Raw genomic sequence first — 12428 nt, 5'->3', positions numbered from 1 at the left:
TGGTCCAAATGCGGGTCTTTTCTCCAGTTGGATTGGTGCTTGCACAAGACAGTTTGTGCCTATCCATTTAGATGATTTTAGAACTTTGAATCCAAAATTGGCGGAGTTATACTTGGCTCGTGTAAAGGAAGGCTTTATTATACCCGATAAAAGCCATGATGAGTATTTAATGCATAAGGCGGCGGATGTCCACAGCGGTGGAGGTGTGGCGTTGCTAGGGATTGGTTGTATGTGGACAAGGCAACGGGGAGATGCGTAAGAGCCCACCGGAAAACAAGTGTCCCACCATCAAGCGAAACAATGGGATCTTTTCAAAAAGATGAGAACTACGAGAAGTTTCGAGTTAAATATCCTCGCCTTTTAACGATTTACCTATCATTTTTTTAATTAATGAGTCCTTTATATAATCTTTTTATTATCTCATCTACTTGCGCTTTTATATAATTATTTGAAGGCCGTTAGCAGAAGAAATCGTGCTAACATTTCATGCAAGAAGGGGAAATTCTATGGTTCTCGAGGCGGTTACAGAAAGATAGAAGAGGACCTCGTAAGTAGCATGCATTATTCCCCTGTGAGACTTTATTTTTTTAATCACACTTGGACTTGCATTGATACACATTTACGTGTATAAATGTTACCATGTTAATGTGTAGGTGGCAAAGGGAGTGAAAGAGGTGGATCGGCATGTAACTTATAAAGAAGGGCACACGCCTAAAGGATCCCGGTCGTCGCGTGACAAATATGATGAGGAAGTTTTGGCCAACATAGTAAGCATTATTTTATTAAGACGAGTTCATTACTAACTTTATTATTTTAGTCACAAATATAATTTGAAGTTTATTTAATATATTATAGGACAACGTATTGAAAGAGGTAGAAGAAGGAAATTCACTCCCAAAGGGTCGTAATGACGTTCTTGCTAGAGCGATCGGCCGACCCGAACATCCAGGTCGTTTGAGGGGCGTCCCGTTACAGGTTGGAGTAACGAAATATTATGGGAAAACTGCCCGATAAAGAAGAAAAGGAAGACTAAGTCCGAGAAGGTGACATGGTAACATTTATTCTATTATTTTCATTTAAGTTCAATTCACATGTTATTGTTGGGATAAAAATTGCCGACACATTACATTCTTGGCAAGCGACTTGATTAATGGCATCCGTACTACTAAAGCTGAATCTTTGAGGTAAGCTTTCCGAAGAAGAAGTGAAGATGATGGAGGATGTCATTTCTAAAAGGGGTAATAATAAGGTACAACAGATTGGTCAAGAGGCCGCTACTACCTTGGCAATACATGACAAGGAAGTATCGGTCAACGAGATTCGAAAGATCGGTACCTAATAATGCTTCTGAAGTTGTAACAACTAAAGCCGATCAGGTACCTAATACTTCCTTATTTTTCTTTTGTTTTTTTTTTGGGTAAGATCGGGGGTGTGTTCACCGACTCTAATGCTATAACTTTGACATGGTGCCATTGAATTGGTTAATTTTATTAGGTAAATAATGGGTCTGAAAAGGAGATGCAACTTGAGAAGACGGCTGATGGAAAACAGCATACATCCCCTTCAAGTCAGTTCCCTGTTTTCAGTAAGGTATGCATGAAGTGTTTAATTAGTTAAATTTATATGAATGCTGAAGTTTGTGCAAAAATCGGCCTGAGACAGAAAGCGTTTTTGCAAAATCTTTTGAATGCTGAAGCGTTTTTGCAAAGATATAATAATGTATGTGTATATTCTTCAGGCCGTAAACAAGAGGCCAGTTATTCTTGCTGACCCTAATAGAACCGAAAAGCCACATGTGCGTGTTGGCCGGGGTTTCGTAGAAATGCACACCAAATCTGCAGCAGCGGAAACTGTAATTCATGGCGAAAAACTTTTGCCGAATCATACCAAAGTAGAGATAACTACAGTCTTATCGAGACCATGAAAACTTGCAAATGCTGTCCCGATTCGTGACGACATTACCATTCTGGGAGATGCGCTTGGAAGTTTCATCCAATGGCCTGAAACTCACATCTACTTGGCGAAGATATCTCCGCCGCCTCGAAATGGAAAGCGATTGGGGTTAGAAGAAATACCTTTATATATATGTTACATTTTTAATTGTTGAATGTTTTTATATGTTAAATTTATATGTTATTTTTTTTTGTAGGGAACAAAAAAGACGGCTTTGGCGGATAAGCCTAAGTCCACAGACATGCCAACGACCTCGTCGAGACAACAACTTGATGAGGTATTTAATTAACTTCTCCATTTTTTTAAAAATTAACCTCGCTCCCTTTATTTATATTTTGTCTGTATTTATAAAAAGCATGGTAATTTTGTGTAGGGGACAAAAAGACCGATAAGCCTAAGTCCCCGTCTTACTGCTACTACTACCTCATCATTGAAAGAGCAGGTTGACGAGGTATTTAATTAAGTACGCTTTTATTTTTATTACTCCAACTAGGATATGTTACCTTTGGATTTTTTATTATTTTAATTATCTACTACATGTGTAGGTTGGTGGTAGTAGCACAAAATCAAAGACTCATTCTTTCCTGGACCTGAAAGTTAGGAGTTTAAACTCCACACAATATAAAGGGAAGGATTACATGCAAAAAGTAAGAACGGTGACGATGATGAGACTGCATGAGGAGGCTGGCCATCGCATAGCCACCGAGCAATTGATAGTTATTCCGCTCGAGGAGGATATTCTAGGGGCTGAGCGCCAAGCGCTTATATCATGGGATCTGCTAGCCGTATGGGCTGGCCTAGACCAGATTGATATAGCACACATATTTTTTTGGATGAAGTAAGTTTCTTAATAAATAATTTCATAGTCTAATATTCTGACTACTAGATAGTGTTTTAAATACCGGAATTAATACCGTAATAATGTAGGATATTGAAATTGAGAGTGATCCCCGAGAAGAATATTCCATCTGATCAATACGGATTCCTGTGCCCCTATGTTTTATCTTTATTTATTCCGGATTTCTCGTTCGAACAACGGGTAGATTATATTGCTCAAAGAATTGGCGACAACCAAGAAGCCGATTTTTGGCGCTTATAATGAAAAAGGGTAATAAACAAATTAATATTACGTTTCCCCCTACAATTGCATTTTCATAACTAATATATGTACTTGTTAATAATGATGATGTCTCTTGATGTAGGACTCATTGGGTGCTAGCAGCCATCATGCCGACAAGAAATAAAGTTTTCTGGTTGGACTCTTTACATCATCAACCAAGCGAGACTTTTAAGCACTTGATTAATATGTAAGTTTATAATACTGATTTATTTATAATAACATTTTCATTTTTTATTTATAGAAAAAAGCTCTTTCATATTTTTGCCCCTAAAAAAATTAGTTTCCGCCTCCTTTTTTATTTTTTAAAAAAAGGGCCTTTAAGAAGAAAAGAGCAAACGAGCGGGATCAACCCACGAAAGATTCGATGTTGGCCCCATTTTATTACGATAACAAGGGTACGTGCTCAAATACAATAACATTAAGTGCAAAATCTGTGTTTAATACTAATACAATACCTAAAGTTCAAGATTCTGATGTGAGCCTTCTCTCGTCTGTTTTTTTATGTAATAATAGGCCCCTCGCCAGCCAGATAGCATACAATGTGGATACTACGCTTGTCGGTTCATGTTGGAGATTATTAGGCGAAGATATCTCGTTATTCCAGAAAAGGTTAGTAATAATTTAAACATGTGTTTATTACTTTTTTTTAAATTAGAGCTAATGTTGTCTTGCTTGCTGTTATATATACCATGATGTTGCTAATGTTGTCTTGCTTGCTGCTATATATACCATAATGTCTTCTCTTTGTTTTTTTCCGCAAGATGCAATCAACCCGTCTGTGATTGAGCAAGACTCAAGTATAGATATAGACGAGGTAAGAGACATGTGGGGCAACTACGTCTTAGAATATATTAGAAATGCATGATACTCAGAGTTTAGATCAACTTATTAGTAAATTTTTCGTTGAAGTTAGGGAATGATTAGTTCATGTAAATTCAACTCTTTGTAAGTATATATATATATGATGCAATTCTTTGTTGTGGTTGAATTGAATCTATTGAGTTCGATGAACCCAAATGTGATTTATCTTTGGTCTTTGGTATATGGTGTTGCTGACATATGCAGGTTTTTGAATGGCATGAAACAAATTTAATTTTTCAAAACATTAGGAGTTCGTAATAAAAACGGTTACTAAAAAAAACCGTTGTGAATACCTTTCACAACGGTTAATAAAAATAACACCGTTGTGAATGACATTCACAAATACCCGCGCATAATATTCAACAACAGGTTTTAATCGAAGAACCGTTGTTAAAAGTCTTCACAATTTTGGAGGTAAAATTACAACAACGGGTATTAAACAAAGAACCGTTGTTACTAAAAATTTCAACAACGGGTATGTACCATAAACCCGTTGTCAAAAGACTTCACAATTTTGGAGGGAAAGTTACAACAACGGTTATAAATACGACAACCGTTGTTATATAATTCCCTCTAAAATTTTGAAACACTTTCCACAACGGAGAACACCCAACAACAACGGCTTATAACCGTGGTGAATACTTTAGACAACGGTTTCATTAAATAACCAAACCGTTGTAAATACCTTCTACAACGGCCGCTTTAACAACGTCCGCTTTTTGTTTTGACAACGGTTTTTACCCGTTGTTATAGCCTGTATCTGTAGTAGTGAGCTGGCATTAGGTTACAGGAGACATGTGGTACGGTTACATGGTATACCCAAGGATATCGTTTCCGATCGTGATGCGAGGTTCATATCCAAGTTTTGGCAGGAACTGCAGGAGTTGATGGGTACTATCTTGAAGATGAGTACAGCTTTTCATCCAGCAACCGATGGTCAGACAGAGAGAACCATCAAGACCTTAGAGGACATGTTGAGGGCATGTGTCATGGAGTTTGGGGGCAGCTGGGAGGACAGACTTGATCTGATTGAGTTTTCATACAACAACAGTTATCATACGAGTATCGGGATGACACCTTTTGAGACTTTGTATGGTTGGAAGTGCCGAAGTCCATTTTGTTGGGATGATAGTTCTGAGGTTGTAGTTTTAGGACCACATCTGGTACAAGATATGGTTGAGCAAGTTCAGATGATTCGGCAAAAGATGAGAGAAGCTCAAGATCGTCAGAAGAGTTATGCCGATTTACACCGCAGAGACATAGAGTTCGCAGTAGGTGACAAGGTTCTTCTTAAAGTGTCACTTATGCGTAAGACAAGGAATGGTGAGACTGTCTTACTCAAGGTACTTTGGTCTAATCACAATGTGGAAGAGGCCACATGGGAACCCGAGGAAGCTGTGCGAGAACGTTTTCCTAACCTTTTTGATCAGGTATGTTTGGTTACGGGGACGTAACCATTGTCTTTTTAGGGGGGTAGGAAATGGTCACTTGTGTGTTTTGTCTTATTTTGAGTCGGGATAGTGAGTCTTGTGATATCTTGTGTAGTTCTTTGGTGTTGATAGATGTTTGTTTGGGAAGTCTTTTTGTGTTTTGTGGTGTCTTGTTTTAGGGTGGAGTGTGAACTTCGGAACGAAGTTCTTTTTAAGGGGGGAAGACTGTAATACTACGGATTTTTATAAGCTAAGTACTCGACCGAGTAGTGTCAAGATTGTAGTCTGTTTAGGTTCTGCCGAGGAATACTCGGCTGAGTATGGTGAATACTCGGCCGAGTAGAGGATACTCGGCCGAGTATACACTTTACTCGACCGAGTATCCGGTCTGGCGAGTAATATTCCAACGGTTTGATGCGGGAGTGTTTAGGGTTATTTAATTGTGAAAATCAGTTTCTAAACGTCATTTGCAACCCTAATCATTTTACGATACTCTAATCACTCCCTAATCTTCCACTGTGTGTGCGATTGTGGTAGTCCGTGCATTCAATCTTTCATTATACTGTTGGTAAGTCCTTATTCCCCATGTCATTTATGCTATTTTTAGGGTTTACTGTATATATGGAATTGGGGAAAAGGGGATTGTGCAATGTGTAATTGTGTTATGTGGTTATTGTATAGGAGAAGACTTCGTAGATGAGCCTTTCTAATTGTCCGGTTTTCGTATTGCTGTTGTTGCTAAGGTAGGGTTTCTCCTACTCAGTAATGTTAATTGATTAAGATTACATATGTTTCATAATTGTTGTTATCTGCTGATCATCGGAGGATGGGTGTTGTGGTGACGGTGTTGGTGTGGTTGTGATGTGACGGTTGTGGGTTGTGACAGCTGTGATGCTATAGTGTGTGTGATTGTAGTGGAGTCACTTGCGGGAGTGGTTTCACACCCTAGTTCGCCCTCCGTGGAACCCGTCACGGGAGGGGATGTGCACATTAAGGGACAAGGATTGTTAGTCGCTCGTTGATGAGCTGGACTTGTTGGGGATGGGCTGCGGTCATCCACTGGCGGAGTGGATTACCTGTTGCGATGGGTAATCTGGCAGGGCTACACACTTCGGTGTGTAGTCGGTTACTGTGGAGGATGATCAGCCGGTTGCATTGTTTGTTTGTCTTATATTGATTGAGTGGTACTGACCCCGTTGTTGTTTGTGGAATCTACTGTGATCCATTCGGGGTTGGTGAGCAGGCTTGACAGGTATTGTTATTGGTGAGCTTGGGCGGTCATGGGGGAGTTGTCATCACCAGTTGTAGCATCACAGTCGCGAGTCTTAGTTATGATTATGTAGTTGTCAGTTATTGGATTTATTTATTTGGTCTTGGAGTTGGATTTGGTTGATGTAAACATTTACACTTTTCAGTATTTCTAATAATTGTGTTTGGACCGACGTTTTTGATATGTACTAATTAACCTCGGACAACCGAGATGGTAACACTCTTTCATGGCTAGGTGGTCCTGGTAAGGCACCTTGGTATGAGGGGGTGTTACACATTGGACCATTATTTTCTTATTGATTTCTTCCCTGATGTGGATCCATTTAATCTACTAGCTTAATGAAGCTACTAGTTCAAACTAAGCAACTCTACATGGACAATTACAATGATTAAGCTACTAGCTTGCAATTTTAGGAAATTGCAAGCAAGTCTCAAATATAAACCATTGGACTTGCTCCAGTAGCCAAACTAGTTGCTTCCAACTTAACTTTGTTGCATCATATTTTGAGGCACAACAAATTTAAGTTACAAACTACTTCAATGATTTACCTAATTTTCATACTAACTAATCATATTTTCATATTTATTCATAATTTCTATTTTTTTCACAAGATAATTTCCTATTGGTTGTTTCCTTTTTTGTGGATCCATTAAGTTACTAGTTTCATGGAGCTACCAGCTCAAACCAAGCTAGTCTACAATGGACAACCCTAATAGTTAAGGTACTTGCTTGATTGCAATTTTTTTAAAATTGCAAGTAAGTCCCCTTTAGCCAAATCATTGGAAGTTAAGCCTGACAAGTCCAATGATAAGCTAGTTAGTACTAGCTTAATTTTGGCACTTCATATTTTGAGCTACAATATTTTTGAGCTACTAAATTACTTCAATGGTTTAGCGAAAGAATAAATCAAATCTTGAATAATGGAACATGCCCAACTAATTTCCTATTAGTTATTTTCTTGATGTGCCTCCATTTAAGTTACTTGCTTAAATCAAGCTATCCTACATGAACAATTCCAATGATTTAACTATTACTCCGTACCTTTTATTTTTAAGAAATTGCAAGCAAGTCCCGTTATAAGCTATTAAAGGCGGAAGAAAGGTCCTTCATTCAATTTTTGTTTTTTTTCGTTTGCTTTAATGTTGATTCTTACATTGTAATGATAGCCATGAGAAGTCGAGTGGTTTAAGAAAATTATCGAGTTATTTTAGTGACCTATTCTATTCATTTTCTGATGTCCTGGACTCTATTGATATCCGATTCATTTCATTTCATACCTGTTTAAAGTTGTACCCTACCGGAAACTTGTTAACACCCTCCACACATTTTGAGAATGTCGCTCAAAGTGGTTCGAAATTTCAAGGTTCTAATACATGTTTGGAAGTTGGAACAACTCAGATTCCCCAGGGTACATATTCGTTGGAGTGATGAACATGGTGCGGTACTGCGGTGCATCAAGTCGTCAAAGTATCAAACAATTAAACTGCATAACTATGTTGACACGATCACCAAAAGATGGTTTTACAAGCGAATATTAACTCTTAAGGCTATAATACATGCTCAAGATGATTTCATTGAACGATTTCAAGATCGATCGACTATTATTGAATTTAAGAGTGCACTCGATGAGTTGACAACAATTGAAATAAGATCTATATAATAACATAAAAAGACATGCTGAGCTATTTAAGAGTACACTCGACTATTATTTGTTTACCTATAGCTAAAATATTTTTCATAAAAATATGAAATAAAAAAGATAAACAAATATTTAAGACAGCGGAACTACTATATTTCTTAATATGTTGGTTATACTCTTTAATCCTCTTTAAGTTATATAGTGTTATGTTATATAAAAAATTTACCACTCTAAAGTTTTTGTGATAGCGAAGTTATGTGTTGTTGGTTGACATACTTATATACTAGGTACGGAGTATGTTTTAGTACGAGCTATTATTGGTGGATGATATTATTTGATACTCGGTATTTGAGAGACTAAACTCCAATAAAGTATAACCACCTTTTAAAAAAATTGACAAATTTTAAAAATTTTAGAAAATGAAGTCCCAGAATTGTCGCAGAGAATGGAAACTCGCGGTAACTGAGAAAGGGAACACCTTGAAATTCCGGAGTTCGTAAAATTTTTTAACAATGAAAATATCGAGTTATATGGAAAAAAATATTGTTTAGTTGGACAAAATGTATGATATATAACATTAAACAAAAATTGTTCAATACAAGGATAGAACTCATGACCTCTAACTAAAAAATTGTCTTAAAAACTACTACACCCACATGACTAATATACTCCTTTACTAAAGAATATTGTAGTTATTTTTCGGGAAAGGGGGTGCAGATGAACCTCCTCCACCCACGCCAAAAACGCCTATGATAGTAAGTGCACTCCACAAATGACACTCTAAACACAAACAGCAGTACATTTACAACAATTACAAACACAAAAACACAAGTATATTATGCTATCCACAACCGCCACAACCACCACATCCGCCACCACCGTCACCACCATCCCCACCGCAACAGCAGCCGTGAGTGTGACCACCATGTCCTGTCATAACAACCATGTTACCATCCGCGACAACGCCTGCATCGTCACATGTAGCTTCACCGTCTTCTAATTCAGATTCTTTCTCGTGCTTGCTACAACATTTTCCTACACATATGGATAAAAATATCACAGAAAAAGCAAATAAGAGCGAACTACCGATTATCAAGATTAATTTCACGTATAACTCCATGTCAATAGTTTTATCTTGACGTGAAAAAAAAAAAGCAATAAAAATAAATCGTGTTTTTTTTATTGTGAAAGAGGACCATAACGCCAAGATTGTGGATATATACATGTATATATATATTTAATATATAGGCGAAGCTTGATCATAGTCGTTGTAAGCAAAGAATTATTCTGTAACGAAATTGTAAAACATATATAGTATGACATTTGATACGAATTTAGACTTTTTCATGGCAATTTAATTGAACATGTCAAAAAATTGATGAAAAAATATTGAAAGAGTAAGCAAGACTTGAGTGAGAAATAAACTACGTGTCTAGTAGCAATCGCATAAGAGCAGTTGTTGGACCTTTAGTCCTTATTAATTGTTTTGATAATGACAGTAATGATTTGTATGTGAACTTCATATTATAAACATATGCGTGTAATTGTGTGCTTAAGTCTTAATATAGAAATGAACAATTACAATGACGCAATCTTGAAGTTTGGACCAAGGAGGTACAACTTCAAATACACTTGATCGATGTATTCAAGCAAGATCAAGATTAGAAATCAACCACGAGACTCAAGATGAGAGACTTGTGAAGAGACAATTCGTTTCAAGATCTACAAGATTAGATAGTATAGGTCGTCATCCTAGAATGGTTTTACTTTGTTTGATTTAAAGGTTATTGAAGTTATGACCTAATAGCCATAACTTCATTGCTAGACAAAAATGATGCGTTAATTTTTGGAAAATATATTTTTAGTGATTTATAAAATAAGAGAGTATTTATTCTAATTGGAATTAATTAATAAGAATTTAATTAAGTTGAATAAACTATTGGTTTGTAACACGATATTTATGTCGTCATGCAACCTAGGGTTTTAACTAAATTCTATCTCGATTTGTTGTGGGCTATGGAAGCAAACATGGACCGATGGAAGCCTAGGGTGGCCGAAACCCTAGGGAGGCCGAAACCCTAGGGAGGCCGAATCCCTAGGAGGCCAAATTCCATCATCCTTTGCTTCTTACTTGTTCATCAAGTCGTTTAGGGATTTATTCTTCCAGAACATTCTTATGCCCTAATTCCAGAACATTCCAAACCCTAATTCACTCTACTATAAATACTCTCATTCATTCAACAATAAAAGTTGACACACACATCTACACTTTTAGAGAGAAAACTATTTAAGCAAAATTCTTTGAGCTTTAATTCTTATTTTCAAATTTGCTTATACAAAAATTGCGCATCAAATTTGTCAATCACTCGAAGAAAAATCGTTATAGGATACTTAATACACAAAGATATTATACTCACTCGCATAACGTGAGATTAGTATTTATCGTTGTATTTTTCTTATTAACGTAAGAGCAACCTAAAGTATTTAGTGATACTCAATCTGAGTTATAATCCTATAGTTGATTATACGAGTGGATTGATAATTTTTGTAATCCGGAGAAAGGTACTAAAAATTATTAATCGAGAATAGTGGACGTAGGTTTCGACTTGTGAAACTGAACCACTTCAAAATCCTGTGTGTCTCTCTTTCTCTCTCTTTATTATTGTTATTTCGATTTTGCATTTATTATTAGTAATTTAATTAGTTGATTTTAATTAATAAAATCAAATAATTATTTTATATCATATAGATCGAAAAAGCGGTCATCGTTTTTAATACTCAATTCACCCCTCTCTTTTGTATTCGATCAATAGACTCCTCAGCAGTCATAAATTCATAATTCATAACCCTTCGTATGTCCGGTTCCTATGGGAGTGCGATAGTGATAAAAGCATTTTGACGTATGGCCAGTATAAGACGTCAATTGTTATTTGCGGAGTATTTCACGTCTAGAAGGAAGAGTGTATTCTGATGATGTACTCACAAAATCCCTATCGATAGTTCAAGAACTACTGCTGGTTGACTACTACAAGAATTTGAGAAACAGTAGAATAAGATGTTATTTTAATGAAATACGGAGTAGGTCTGTTTAACTGTTTTAAGTAGGGCACACTGACTATATTTTGTATGGGGGTTCACATTATAATCCGCCCATCTGTCCCCTTACCTACAAATTGGTGATTGTATATAGAGGGTCCCAACTTATCTGAGAAACTTTCGAGTAATATATACTCTATCCGTTTTGGATAATTGTTGCCCTTTGGTTTTAGGATAAAGATCAAGGAAAGAGGAGGTAGTCAATTACTAAATGACAAGTGGATCAAATTGTGTGTAAATGATCAAATTGATCATTAAGTACACTCTTAAAACAAAACGCATAACAATTCACTAAGACACCTCAAAATAGAATAGAACAAAAAATGACCGAGATAGAGTTATTCGTAGTTTGATCTACACAGCAATAAAACAATGTGAACTTGAAGAGTTAAAAACGATAAACACCTAAGAGAGAAAAAAGGTGAATTAGGTGTACCTTTTAAAAATTTACTCCTTTACTTGGTTATAAGCTAACACAAGTAAGAGTTATTGAGTAGTAATTTGAGAAACTTAATGGATTGTAAGTTCACAAGAGGTACAAAAGGTGTATGCAACAGTATAGATGGCTGGTCACAGCATTGACAGCGAGATTAATAAATAAAAGTGCAATGATAAGAGAACGTAAAAGTAAATAAAAAAACAAGACGATGTTTAAAAAATTGGTTCAGCTCTTACTCCGAAACTTACGTCCAACCGTTATTTTATTGCTTGTAAACTTAACTAAACAATTACAATGAAAATAACTCGTCAACCGACCTCGGTTACAATTGCTTGAAGCTACACCGTTTCAAGATTTTCCCTTTCTCAAAGCTACGCCGCTTCAAGACTTAAGTTCTATCTCATAGGTTTACAGAGTCAGAATCTCAGTGGTTCACTTAAGAACATAGAGATTACAATTAAGACCTAAACACGAGAATCATTGAGCATACTCTTTATGCAACACTGAAGCGAACTGATACTTGAAGATTTTGTAGCTTTGAAAAACAAGTGAAGACTTTTGAAAACAGAAAAACGGTTTTGCAAATGATTGAAGAACAAAGATTTAAATGCTGAAAAGAT

This window comes from Silene latifolia, chromosome 3 (assembly GCF_048544455.1).
Source record: "Silene latifolia isolate original U9 population chromosome 3, ASM4854445v1, whole genome shotgun sequence".
NCBI classification, from domain to species: Eukaryota; Viridiplantae; Streptophyta; class Magnoliopsida; order Caryophyllales; family Caryophyllaceae; genus Silene; species Silene latifolia.
Note: the sequence above shows the minus strand (reverse complement) of the source record.